This window comes from Sinocyclocheilus rhinocerous, unplaced genomic scaffold (genome assembly GCF_001515625.1).
Source record: "Sinocyclocheilus rhinocerous isolate Xijiao unplaced genomic scaffold, SAMN03320098_v1.1 scaffold942, whole genome shotgun sequence".
Lineage (NCBI taxonomy): Eukaryota > Metazoa > Chordata > Actinopteri > Cypriniformes > Cyprinidae > Sinocyclocheilus > Sinocyclocheilus rhinocerous.
Window position 1 is genome coordinate 1,763,652 of NW_015627890.1, and position 12,974 is coordinate 1,776,625.

Genomic DNA, 12,974 nt, shown 5'->3' on the forward strand with positions numbered 1-12,974 from the left:
TTGGCTTGTTTTGCCATTTGTTATTCAGTAACTGATAACTGAAGTAGTATGTTTTCTTCTGCTTCTTATAAAGGAGGTATGGCATTGAGATTAAATTCTTCTGATAACATTGAGGAAATATTTATACTGAAGTAAGTGATATTGTCTGTATTGAAAATAGCTTTCAAGGTTCGTCTCAGTAATTCAGCTTCACCAGAGTCTCCATATTCCAGTATAATGGTCGATTCGTTCCACATTAGAGAGTTATATGATATTTTGGAGAATAAGTCAATAAGTGTAAAAACTCAATTGATATTGCATGTAAACAGTCGTATGGATTGTTTTTATACGCGTCTCATCATTGTTTTGGTGAACTGCAGATGCTAATGCTTCTATAAACAGGGCAAAGAGTAATGGAGATAGCAAAGCCTTGTCTTGTTCCTCGGTAAAGCGTAAATTGTTTTGATATAATTCCATTAGTAATGACAGTAGCCCTAGGTGAGTGATAAAAAGCATTGATCCACTGTGCAAATGACTCCCCAAAGCCAAACTTTCTTAGTGTTGCAAAATGAAAAGTCCAGTTTACTTTCAAATGTCTTTTCTGCATCTACATCTAAGAAAACTGTGTGTTTTATTGATTTTAGAAATATGCAATGAAATAGATGTTTATTTAGACATGAGGCTGCACTTAAAAATGAATATCTGTTTTATGATATGTGCTGTTATAGAGTGTGTAATTTACTACATACACTAAAGATGTTTTTTTTTTTTGCCAGTGTATCTGCTGAATATCTAATTGTTGGTGTTGATTTCTATTTGTTTGTTTGTGGTTTCAATGGATTTGATTGTATATGATTTGTGTATTGGTTTTTAAAGCTAATTTTTGTAATTCACTCCATTGGTTGAACTCATGTTGCTGGTCTGGAAGCTCAAACAGTCAGAGCAATGTTTTGCTAGTGATGCAATGTTGCATTTATTGGTGGAATCAACCTATGGCTTAGAAGTTGTTTCTGCATAGTAAGCTATGATACGAGAAAGTATTTTAACATCAAGAAAATGACTCACGTCACGTTTTAGGCTGGTTTCTCACTTGGTTTGATCGCTTGGTCCGAACCCAAGTTTGATTCCACCTCCTCCGCCCCCCTGTATTATTTGGTTCTGAACTGCACAACATTTGCAATACTGTACATCAGAAAAGTTACTCAATTCAGTTTTAAGCCTTCAGACATCTCTAGAACTAATAATAATAGTGTTTGATTTGTTCAGACTTATTACATATGTTCTAAACATCACATTTGTGTTTAAAACAACATTAATTTATTTAGCAGGCATTAAACTTTTAACCCTCATAATGTAATTGTTAAATGACCTTTGAAGTTATATTAGTGTCAAAAAGTTTTAGAGTATTTAGCCTTTTCCCCATTTCTCAAACACTTTTGTGACTTTTTGTTGATAAACATTAATAGGTAATAACACCTATTTACAAACCATTGCAGTATGAAAAAAATATATAGTTTTTTTTCATCTGAAAGTGAAAATTATCGCAAGTAGAATGAATTTATTTTGTTTGAAAACTTTTCAGAGTAATATTTATGTTGTTTTGGAATAAATAAATATGTAGGTTTCAAAAATGTGTGTGTGTGTATGTATATATATATATATATATATATATATGTATATGTAATAGTAAAACGGCTGTGTAATAGTGCGAAAATGTGTTGAGCTGAGCTGAATATCTGCAGGATTTGTTTGTAAAACCAAAAAATACATTTACACACAGAAGTGCCTAAAAATGCCTATTGCATAAGTTCAAGATCCACTTCAGGTGTATCAAACCCATTTATTGTCCCAGACCTGAAACACCTTATTGTGTCAGTCAGTTGCTTGCATGCTTAAAAAAAAAAAAAAGCAGCATATTGAACACTGCATGTAGAGTTGGAAGTAGAACGACAAGGTAGTATTTTTAGGGCGGGAAGCACAAAGACAAAAATAGAGGCCCTTCAGTTCTCCATCTTACTGCGCTTGATGTCAACAAATCCTGTTATGTGATGACACTCAAATTGGAAGGTGTGCACACAGAGATTTGATCTGGAACACAACAGGGGGAGGGGTTCAACCAAATAGTTCACCCAAAAATGAAAAATTGCTTTAAATGTACTTATCCTCAGGCAATAAAAGATGAAGTTGAGTTTGTTTCTTCATCGAAACAGATTTGGAGAAATGTAGCATTCCATCACTTGCTCAGCAATGGATCCTCTGCAGTGAATGGGTGCCGTCAGAATGAGAGTCCAAACAGCTGATAAAAACATCACAATAATCCACAAGTAATCCACACCACTCCAGTCCATCAGTTAATCTTTTGTGAATCCAAAAGCTGCATGCTTGTAAGAAACAAATTCATCATTAAGACATTTGAGATGACTTTTTCACTGGAGAAAGCAATATTATGGATTACGGACTTGTATTTTAGCCGAAAGCAATGGATTGAAGATAAAAACGTCTTAATGATGGATTTGTTTCTTGAAAACTTGCAGCTTTTCACTGCATAAGATGTTAACTGATGGACTGGAGTGGTGTGGATTACTTGTGGATTATTGTGATTTTTTTTATCAGCTGTTTGGACTCTCATTCTGACGGCACCCATTCACTGCAGAGGATTGATCGCAATTGTACTCTATTTTTAACCAAACTTGAACATTTTAACCAGTATTACTTGGATGTTATGTTCATTCTAATAGAAAGCAGATGGCCTCTTCTGACAGAAAAAAGGCTTGATTTACAGACAAATTGTGGTACTTCAATAAACAATCATATTCTCTGTCATCTGCGTAACTGTCGTCATTACCGTAATTGCTGTCATTTCAAACTCATTTGTACTAACACCAAGCATTTTGTACTCTTTCCATAAGGTTGCAAGTCATGCAATAGTACAATGCTAATTTAAAGAACATTTCCTCTCATTTATCACAGTGTTCTGGAAACAAAAAAAAAAGAGAGAGACAAAACGCTCAGTTCTCTCAATCTCAATCTGCGTTCTGCTTCCATTATTGTCCATATGACAACAAAAAAAAGAAAAAAGAAAATAGTTCAATTTGATGGATTAGTGTACAAAAGAAAGGTTGATATGTTGTTCAGCTCAGCTTTATCTATTACATTCAGGTTTAAGAAATGCTTGAATATGCTAATTTGAGACCTCCTGTTCAGTGTTTCACCTCTGACGTTTGGCACATCATTAACTCTTCACTTCATATTACGTTTTAATTGGAGCAATAATTATCATGAATTACAGTAATTACTATAAAGTTTTTTTTATTTTTTATATAAGCAATAATTCTTCACCGTCACTATGCAGTCAGTGTCTCTTATTTGTCCTGTGGTTGTTGTGGGCAGTGTGGCAAATTTTCTGTCTTGATGTTTGGCCTTTAGGCAGCCAGATGAGTTGAGGAAGATAATTGCAATAATTAACATGTCCACACAGTTTCTGGTTGACCTCTGGTGGGGCGACAGGTCAAAACGTCTCTGGCCCAAAAGTGTGTCAAACCTGTTTCACATGAAGCGTTTTATAGGTATGAAAAACTGAGGTGGCACTATTATTAAAATTCCCATGTAGGTTTCTACAGTTAACTAAAATTAAAACCATTTTAAAAATTGTTACTTAAAATAAAATGTTTTATTATTATTATTATTCAGCTAGATACACAGGAAACATTTCTCATTTTCATTTAGTTTATGTCATGTTTATGTTCTGTGTTTCTGTTCTCTCTGCCGTTTGATCTAGTTTTCCCTCGTGTTTTCCTTTGCCAATATTTGGTCTTCCTGATCCTGTTCCCTGATTGTGTTCTATTTGATTCCAGGTGTGTCTCGTCTTCGTCTTCCCCTCATTAAGTTGTGTACTTAAGGAGTGTTTGGTTCAGAGTTCTTTGTTCGGCGTCTATTGTCATTACCCTGTTCAACTTTGTCTGCCCTTTTTGAGTTTATGTTATTAAAGTCTGTTCAATTGGAAGTTTATCTCCTCGTTTCCCTCCTACGAACCGTGACAGTTTAATTTTATGTACTAAAACAACTGAAACTAAAACTGAAATAAATAAATAAATAAATACACCCCTCACGTTTTTGTAAATATTTTATTATATCTTTTCATGTGACAACACTGAAGAAATTACACTTTACTATGCCCATGCTTAGCCAATCTATCACCTTTACCCTCAGTTTCTTTAGCAAGGCAGTGGTCATCTTGGAGGTGTGTTTGGGGTCGTTATCATATCTCACTAAAATAAAACCGTACTGACCCTAAACTTTGACTGATCCTTTCCTATCTTCATCATCCTTGTTTCCTTCCTCTTCTTATTCTCTGACTTCCTGTTTGTCCTTCTCAGAGTGATACAGAACGTGTTGATCATTTTACGGGGTCACCACACACTGCGTCAACACTACCATGGCCTAATTACTCAGCTGTGGCCCAAAGACAGGGAACATTGTGATGTGCAAGCCAAAAAGAGGAGCTGCAAAGTAGGCCAGCCCTATTTCCGTGTTTGAAGTGCAGTTTAAAATCATATTACTGTGAATAAGCAAGTGCAAGGTCTTGTTTTCAGTGCTGTTTGCTATTGCCCATACCTTGAACAAAATCCTGACCCATGTTTGTGCTACAGATGTGACTAAGACCACAAATCATGTGCTCATATTCCATTCAAATGTAGGAATTTACACTTGCACACTAGTAAAAGTCCTTGAAGCATTGAAGGAGGCATCTGAGCTATAACTCTTTTGACTTTAGCTAACCTCAATCGCCACTCATATTTCCTTCAGAAAAGGTAAAAATCTAGTTAATGGCGGCACTGACTGTCAGCTATTGGTCATAATGTGATATAAATGCATTCTTGCCATCTAATTTTTTTTCACCCATATGGGTCTGATTAATTGTGTCCTAGTTCTCTTGCAGTCTCACGTTGTCAGAGAAGAAAAGGTGTTTATACAGGTGTGGGCATTGAGGGTGATGGGGCTGTTAAAGTTTTAGCTTACTATGCTAAATTTCAGCCTATTAGTAGTTCATCTGCAGGATTTCCCCCTTCTCTCTCTCCCATTTATTCTAGCGCTTCATATTCGGAGTAAATTAGTATACCTCTTGAGATATTATGCTTGCAAAATAGGACAGTTTTAGGCCATAGAAAACTGCTTCTGGAGAAAAATAAAAAAAAAGCTGATTTATTTCCCCCATTTGGGAGATTGACAGCTGTCCTGATGCTAAACATTATTTGCAGGCTAATTTTCTAAGAGGACACATTTTAATAGTAATTTCCCAAAATAGCATTATGTATTTTGAGTTTATGTACACAAAGTTTTAAATAAAATTATTGGAGTGCATTTTACAAGAGCATACCATTTCAGTCTTTCTACTTAAAAATGTCATTTTTATTCATTCAATGTTACTTGATATTTCTTTGTAACTAATTGTGATATTTACTAGCTATTTCTGTGTGAAAATTGTTTCTAATTAAAAAATAAAATTAGTAATCATGCCTTGGTCACTAAATGAAATAAAATAAAAGTTTAAATTATGACAATTACTAAAACTGAAATAAATAATAATAAATAAATAAATAGAAATGCAAAAAAAAATACAAAAAGCTCTTATAAAAATGGCTAAACCTTAAAAAAAAAAGTCAAGTCAAGTTTATTTTGAGATATATAGTTGAGTATCATCGGCATAACAGTGGAAACTGTTAATTGAAAAGCTAATTGAAATAAATAAATACATACTACTAAAATATGAAAAAAGTAATAAAATAACATCATAACCTAAATACCATAAAATACCCTTAAAACACACCAAATCAGGTAGCTGTATGTGAAAATCATTGTTGTAACAGTATTACAATTACCTGAGAAATTCCCAGGATGCCTTATTGTTCTCATCAACAGCTATCTTTTGAGATTTGGGTCGCCATCCTGCTGGCTTCTGGAAAATCCTCTGGATAATGTCTTGTGACCCCACTGAAGAAGAGCAGGGTTGTTTGACCCAGAGACTGGGAAGAAAGCCGGCTCCGTGCTAAAACATCGAATCAAAGAGAATTAAAAAAAAGCTCTGTCATGCTTGATATTTTTGGAGTGCTTTTGATGTTCTGGGTCAGCCTTGGAGAAACCTCAGCAGAAGATCTGGAACACGGTAGAGCCAGCCAAGCAAGCGGGGTGTTTTTCCAGCTTCTGGCAAAGTACTGTGTAATCTCCCTTTTCAAAGAGAGGGAATAATGAACAAGGTGGTAAATTCGGGCACCAGTCAAAAATGAAGTATATAATGACAGAGGCAAATGGAGTGAAAGACGGCTGATAAACAATTGAAGTGTAGAATTAGGCAAAAACTTTGGTAACACTAGATTAGGATTGACATATTCACTATTAACACAGAGTTTTTCCTCAATAATCTCTTAATATGCTGCTTATTGATAGCAAGTAAGGTAGTTGTAGTAGTTATGTTTAGGTATTGGGTAGGGTTAAGGGATATAGAATATGGTCATGCATTCATATGTGCTTTATAAGTATTAATAAACAGCCAATAGGCTAGTAACATGCATGTTAATAAGCAACTAGTTAATAGTGAGAACTGGTCCCTAAACTGAGATGGAAAAAAAAAAACTAGGCCCAGATGGAATCCAGATTAAGGAGCAATAAAATGACATACTCAAAATAAAAGGGATGCAGTTCATTATTCCTTTGTACTACAGGCTTAAAGTCCCCATGAAATCAAAATTAAAGTTTTTTGGGTGTTAGTATCAATATGTTAGTCTTAAGGTTATCTATAAGGCAGTGTGCTCCAAAACAGTGACAAAATTTGCATTTAGAAGATATAAGCATTCAAAGCTTGCAGTTCGTCACTTCCGCCAAAACGGCTCAACGATTTTTTTGACGTCACATCGTACTTCAGCTTCTCATGAAACTTTCTGTCCAATCAAATGCTCTCTAGAAGCCCCCTACACTATAAAATAGACGCTGAAGCCGCGGCTGAAATCGGTCACTTGTCCACAGAATTAGTATTTTCTGTACAGTGAATGGCAAATAGTGCACTATATAGGGGACAGGGAACGATTCAAACAGTGTAAATATGCTTTCCATTGAGGAAAAAAAGAAGTCTGGTTTCGCGCTGCGTCACGCTAACCGCGGTGCGCACACACACCTCTGCTCCGGTCCAGAGACACGATAGCACGGAGCGGATCACATGCGCGAGTCGGCGCAGACCACAAAATGTATCGGAGCTATTTGAATTCTACACAGAATGCTATATTTTTTAGCAATATGGATGAGATTGTGGCTGTCAAATGCGGCTTTACGGAGCTCAACGGCTCTGAACGACTCTAGCCCAAGCTGTGATATAAACGAATGCTATTGGCTATTTTAAAAAGGGGCGGGGCTGCTTGATATGTCCCGCCCTGTCTTCCTGTTTCAGTTAAAATGACGTCAACACATAGAGTAACGCTGCGTGTTTCTAAGCATTTCAGGGGACCTTTAACTCTGGTCTCTTTTTTAAAAACTTGACGTTTTATTCAAGAGTCAGAATTCAAATCATAAAGAGAAACTACTGTTCAAAAGTTTGAGGTCAGTAAGATACATATATATATATATATATATATATAATTGAAAGAAAATGATACTTTTATTCAGCAAGGATATATTAAATTGATCAAAAGTGGCTGTAAAGACATTTATAATGCTACAAAGAAGTTATATTTCAAATAAATGCTGTTTTTTTTACTTTCTATTCATCAAAGAATCCTGAAAAAAATGTCTCAGAACTATTGACTGTTTTTAACATTATTATTATTAATAATAATAATAAATTAATCTTGAGCAGAAAATCAGCATATTAGAATGATTTCTGAAGGATCATGTGACACTGAAGACTGGAGCAATGATGCTGAAAATTCAGCTTTGATCACAGGAAAATTTACATTTTAAAATATATTACAATATACTGTAAAGCACTTATTTTAAATTAGAAAACTATTTCTCAACATTACTGTTTTTGTTGTTTTTAATCAAATAAATGCAGCCTTCGTGAGCAGAAGAGACTTATTTAAAAAATAAATAAATAGTTAAAAATCTTACCAACCCCTTTTGAGCTTTTGAATGGTAGTATGCATTTTTACATTTTATATAGAAAATGTGATTGCTGCTTCCCAGCTTGATGCTATAGTATTGATGTTGGTTGCCATGTGGTTGCTCAGGTTTTTTGAGTGTTTTAGCTCATTGCTATGCATTTGCTAGAGTGTTGAACATACCCCTAACCCAGGGGTAGGCAAGTTCGGTCCTAGAGAGCCGCAGTCCTGCAGAGTTCAGCTCAAACCCTAATCAGACCCACCTGAACAAGCTAATCAATGTCTTCAGGATTACTAAGGCTATAGGCAGGTGAGTTTTTTTTTCAGGGTTGGAGCTGAACTCTACAGGACTGCGGCTCTCTAGGACCGAACTTGCCTACCCCTGCCCTAACCGAACACATGAGCAAAAGCGAAATTGATCAGACTATGCTGTGTGAATTTTCATAGTACCAGCGTATCTGAGTGGAATGTAGTTATTACTTTGGTTGAAAGGAGTTTATTGTGGACGGGGGGATTTATCCTATGTTCTAATAATCCTGGTGCTCTTTTATGTCTTTTTGGCACAAGTACGACATGCTGGCACAGACTGTGCCCGGGCTTTCTGCCACACTGAAACATGGCTCCACCAAATGCCTCACGCTCCTGGTGTTATTTTTGGGTGTTGCTTGGCCAAAGATTCATGTGCATCCGTGACCTGATACATCAAAGAGAGCTGAAGCATAACATGACACCTGCCTCACGTCAACAGACCTATTGACTCCGTTGACCATGACTGTACTTAGCTGGGTGAAAAGTTATAAAATGCACTAGTGTGCCAACATTTCTTTCGAAATAAAGAATATGTTGACACGAACTGACTCAGGTCTTCTAGATATCCAGCGTTCCACTTTCATCAAAGTGCAATATCTTTAAATAACCTTTCCAATGTCAAGTCACTTTGCTGTCACTGTGAGTAATGGCTGCATTTAAAGCTGGACATGTCAAGTACTTTAGTGATGGAAGTTTGTATGTGATTGAAATTGCCATATTTTTGTTTTTTAGGATGGAGAGATTGCAGGGTGGCTGATGAACCGTGACAGAAGCACACAAGAGAAATGTTGTTTCGGGCCAAAGGACACCTTGAACATTTATTATTTAATGGTGTAAAGACATTTCGATGTAAACAAGACATTCCTTTCGCTCCTGTTATGCATTGAGAATGATGTGGATGCTATTATTGTATAAATACCTTGAATTTTGGCTATGTATATATACGGTATATAACTAAAAAAAAAAATTAGAACATTTTTTTTTATTTTATACTTATAATAATGACTATAATTCAGTAATTTATTTCACAATGCAACATGGGACCTGTAGTATTTGTTTGTTTGTTTGTTAGTTTATTACAAACCCTGGCTGGTTTGGTTAATGAACAGTTTAGAATGGCTCATTTATTTATTTATCTATCTCTATGCTATGGGGAAAATTATTGACAGCAGCATTACTGAGAGCAAAGCTGTCACAAGTCGATGTGATAATTTGCCCATGTTATAACATGCATGTTTTGGCATTAATTAAAAACAAGAAGTGACATCAGAGGCGATTAGAAATGGCAAATTGTGATTAGGGAATTGCATACTGATGGATAAATAATGCAAATTAAGCAGGAGGAAAATAACAACGTGTTATGAACTGGCTTTAGTACACTGGGATTTATAAAAGAGAAAAACAGCAGAACAAAAAAGGAATAAAGGTATTTAGGAGTGACTGGCAGAGGCAGAAAGGAAAGATAGCTTTCACACAAGACAAGATGATTGACTGGCAGTTTTACACACTGCTGCACACTAACCCAGATGCGCTCTTAAACCTTCTCTTCACTCACCCTGTCATTCTCTCACTCCTCTTCTTTCTCTTGCAGACGTTAATCCACCTTGTGCCATCATGACTGATACTAACCAGCCAATCAGAAGAGGCCTCTGGGTGCGGCTTTATGTTGCATGCATCAGTGCATTGTGAAAGGTGAGCACAGAGTACAAATGTGACCCTGTGGTTTTGGGGTCCTTTTAGTTGCCATAGGCTTAGTCTTAAATATTAACTCACTAGTTTCCTCATCTTTATTGTGAACGTGCTTTGTGCTTGCACTGCATTTAAATTCAGATCCAGTCCAATAAAGGCATAAGAATGTATAATGGTGGTTATTTATTTTATTTTATTTTTTTCACTCTGAGCTGGAGAACTACGATACATTTTTTTTTTTTAAATCAGTACACTCTCAGAAACAATTAGTACCTTTTGTTTCTGAGACTGTACTGTATTTTTGTACCATTTAGGTAATTTGGGTACTAATATGTACTTTTAAGGTACTAATTGTTACATGCATGACCTGTGTTCCCTCTTTTGTTGTGTTTTGGTTTTGCCATGTGACCTAGTTTTCCTGAGTTGTCTTATCCGTTATTATATTCACCTGTGTCTTGTTAATTAAGTCATTAGTTCCTTGTTTGCTTTGTGTACTTAAGCCTTCAGTTATCCCTCAGTATTTGTCAGTTCTAGTTTGTGATTGTGTTTGGTAGCATTTGTTCCTGTTCTCCAGTGAGTTTGATATTGAACAAGTGTTCCTGAACTCTTCTTCTTTGTCATGCGAGTTATTATACTACCATACCGTAACAGAAGAACTGACCACAAACAGTAATATTATTAGCAGCGTTTTTCCCTCTTTTGCTTCTTTTTAATCTCTTGTTTCTTTCCATGGACCTGGAGTCCAACTTCTCTGCTTGGAGCAGGGAGATGGTCTGCTGGAAGACCACACACAGGAGTTCATCCATCTGGCGTGCCTTACACACTACCCTGATCGCTCGCTCTGTGTTTTTTACCATACCAGCCTGAGCAGGCGATTGAAGGCATGCTTTCCAGTGGACGGTCCTAAAGAGTATTCCGCTGCTTTCGTGGAATGGGTGCTAGTGAACAACAACTCTCCTTTCACCATCGGCCCCACAGAGGATGACTTTGCCACCAGCCCCACTCCATCACCGCCAGAGACCAGCCATCCACCAACGGCGAACAACTCGACAGGGGTGTTGCTTGTGCCCACCACAGACCGTGAAGACCGGCCTGCTGTGATTGACGAGCCCAAACCGAGGAATAGGTTGGAGGGAGTCATCAGCCCGGAGCCCGCTTCACATCATCCGTCTGACCAGGTGCGCGAGCCGGCAACACCGCAGATCACGAGGGAGTGTTAGTGGAGATCGACGGATTAGAGAAAATCCCCCCACACTCCCACAGCTGTGAGTGAGTTGAGCCTGGCCTCTGGAGCTTATTATGAGGAACTTAAGGAAATTTTTGAGGAGGAGCTTATAGACTGACTTGGAGAGATTATTCCCATGTCCCCTGAATCTCCAGCGTTCCCTGAATCTCCTTTGTCTCTGCTGGTTCTGTCCAACCTCAGCATCTCCTACATCCCTGCTGGTTCTGCTCAGCTCCTGTTCTCCTGTGTTCCCTCCCAGCCTCCCTCTCCCACCTCCTCAATCAGCCAGTTCTTCAGCCCCACCTACGCTGCTGTCCTTCAGCCCCTCTGAATCTCCCACGTGCTGTAGCGTCTCCGCCTCCAGCGTCTGTGCCCATTGCTCCTCCTCGGCCTGTCGACACTTCGGATCCGTCTTGGCTCCTCCCTCCCTCGGCTCCACCGGAAACCATCGGCTATACGTCTTCTCCAGGCTCCTACATCCCTCCTGCTCCGCCTTGATCAGATGTTGACCTGCCTGTACCTTCGGCTTCGTCTGGATCTGCCTTCCCCCCCGGCTCAACCTTTGTCCACGGTCCCACTGGCTCAGCCTCTGTCCTCTGGTCATCCGGCTCCACCTCGGTCTCCAGTACCATCTGCACTGCATGGGCTCATCGACTCCACCTGGGTCCACTTCAGTGGTGACGGCTGCTCCGTCGGTCATCCCCAGGGTGTCGGCTACCATCAAGTTGTCTCCACCATGGGTCCTCTCACCTTAGACTCCATCCCTGGGGCCTTGTACTGGCTGGACTCTGGCATTGCATCTGGCTCCTCCCGATCCTAGCTCCCCACTCCTACCTTCCACTCCACCTTGCTGCTTTAGAGACTTTGGACTATTATTATTTAGCTGTTTTCTTCAGCTATTCTATTTATATGGAACTATTCTTCTTCGTCATACAAGTTATTATACTTCCATACCATAACACAAAAATTCACTCTTAGAGTATATTAAGAAAAAAATCAGTTATCTTCTATTTCAAACACATGATAAAACTATACATTACTTAAACACTCTAGATGTATATGAATACACTCTCAGAACCTTTTGAAATGGTACCGCATCTCTCTCACACACACACACACATACATATATATATATATATATGACATTTCTATTTTTACTTGCATTAAAAATGTAAAACATGTCAAGAAGAAATGACACAAAAATACAGATCTGTGCAACATAAAAACTGGTAGCAATGCTGCTGTTTTTAAATGAGTAACCAGCAATATTTTAATCTGAAAATTGGATTCTTTTTACAATCCATTTCATGTTACTAATATTCTAATCAATATTTTATATAATAGAACATATTACATAAGCTTAGTTCAAATTTCTGAGTTGATTGGCATCACATATTTTATTTAATCTTTAATAGCCAAAATGATAGTCATGATAATTATAGCTGAATGTAATCGTCATCATCATGAGCCTCAACGCAATATTTATCGTCCTTGAACAATCCAGTTGTAACGGGGCTGACGAGACGTGAGACGTGTGGATCCATCTGCAAGCTTTTATTTAAGAGACGTGGTCATAACAGGCAGGGTCGAACAATGGCAAACAGGTATATGGCAGGCAAAACACAAGAATAGTCCTAGGGCTAGCGTAGGTCAACGATCGGCAGACAGAATCACAGGGGCGAGAC

General features: G+C 37.8%; 1 long non-coding RNA gene across 1 annotated transcript in view; it reads left to right on the forward strand.

The window, feature by feature from the left end:
* The first annotated feature begins 4,156 nt into the window (after positions 1–4,156).
* The window catches only part of LOC107735300 (uncharacterized), a 25,263-nt gene continuing 16,445 nt past the window's right edge, over positions 4,157–12,974 (forward strand). The window contains exon 1 of the long non-coding RNA XR_001639363.1: positions 4,157–4,230. This is a non-coding gene — a long non-coding RNA (uncharacterized LOC107735300). The remainder of the gene's footprint in view (positions 4,231–12,974) is intronic.